This window comes from Mandrillus leucophaeus, unplaced genomic scaffold (assembly GCF_000951045.1).
Source record: "Mandrillus leucophaeus isolate KB7577 unplaced genomic scaffold, Mleu.le_1.0 Scaffold256, whole genome shotgun sequence".
In the NCBI taxonomy this organism is placed as follows: Eukaryota; Metazoa; Chordata; class Mammalia; order Primates; family Cercopithecidae; genus Mandrillus; species Mandrillus leucophaeus.
The window spans coordinates 1,649,024-1,650,552 of record NW_012102654.1 but is presented as its reverse complement, the minus strand read 5'-3'; positions in this window follow the sequence as shown (position 1 = coordinate 1,650,552).

The window sequence follows — 1,529 nt, the reverse complement described above, 5'->3', positions numbered from 1 at the left end:
CCCTTCACAGCCAGGACAACCATGCATCTGGGGTTTGCTTGGACTCCAAATTCCAGCCTCGTATGCAGTGTGGCCTCTCCTGTCTCCACATGTTGAGGGAATGACTTTCTGATATCCTTAGTTGTCCTGATTCCCTCTGAAATGGCTCAGCTTGGTGGCTGAGGGTCCTGGGTTAGTAGCATGTGGCATGAATGATAAGTGTGTTGTTCAATGACACTCACTGAATGTCAAACAGCACAGTGTTCGTCCTGCCGTCCTTGCAGCCCTGCTGAGGGGATTACGCCATAGATTCAGCCCTGGTGTGCTTTGAAAACCTCAAAGGCTGTCAGGGCTCATTCCTCATGCTGGCCACCCCTTGGCCAGGAGCTGGCAGCCTAACTGGGGCCCTCCCCTCCTGATGTGAAGTGGGGGCTTGGAGATGTGTGTCTACATGAGGCCTCCTGGAGAATCACACGGGGTGCTGCGGTGAGATGCCAGCCTGCAGATCCTGGCAGTGGGGTGCAGGTCAGGGGTTCGTGCCAGAGCTTGAGAATCTACTTACTCCCCAGCACAGTCTGCAGGGTGAACACGTGACATCCATGCATTAACTATGATTTTCAAATGCTCATTGATGCTGTTGTAGTTTAAAAATAATAACTTCAAAGCATGGACTGAATTCAAGGCAACTTTTGTTATTATTCGTGTTCTCAGTCAATAGGGGCATGGTGGTAGAAGGTTAACAAACCCTCCTAAAATAGGGTGAGGTGCCAGGCATGGTGGTTCATGCCTATAATCCCAGCACTTTGGGAGGCCAAGGCAGGTGGGATCCCAGAAGTTTGAGACCAGCCTGACCAACATGGCGAAAACCTGATTCTACAAAAAATTAGCTGGGTGTGGTGGTGCATGCCTGTAGTCCCAGCTACTGGGGAGGCTGAGGTGGGAGTATCACTTGAGCCTGGGAGGCAGAGGTTGCAGTGAGCCATGATCACGTCCCTGCACTACAGCCTCAGTGACAAAGAAGACTTGGTTAAAAAAACAAGGAGTGGGGTGAGCAAGGTGATGGAGTTCTCACACATGCCACAACATGGATGCTCCTTGAAGACATGGCAAGTGAATGAAGCCAGATACAAAAGGACAATACTGTTCAATTTCACTGATATGAGGTGCCTAGAATAGGCAAATTCATAGAGACAGAAAGCAGATTGGGGTTAGCTGGAAAGGGGAGTTATTGCTTACTGGTTACATATGAATATTGGAGAAGATGCAAAAGTTCTGGAGATGCAAAGCTGTGATGGCTATACAACAATGTGTGTGCACATGAGGCCAGTGAGCTGTACACTTCAAAACAGTGAAAATGGTGAGTGTTATGTTGTACATGTTTGGCCACAATAAAATTACCCTTCCCCGGCCAGGCGCGGTGGCTCATGCCTGCAATTCCAGCACTTTGGGAGGCTGAGGCGGGCAGATCATGAGGTCAGGAGTTCAAGACCAGCCTGACCAATATGGTGAAACCCTGTCTCTACTAAAAATACAAAAATTAGCCAGGCGTG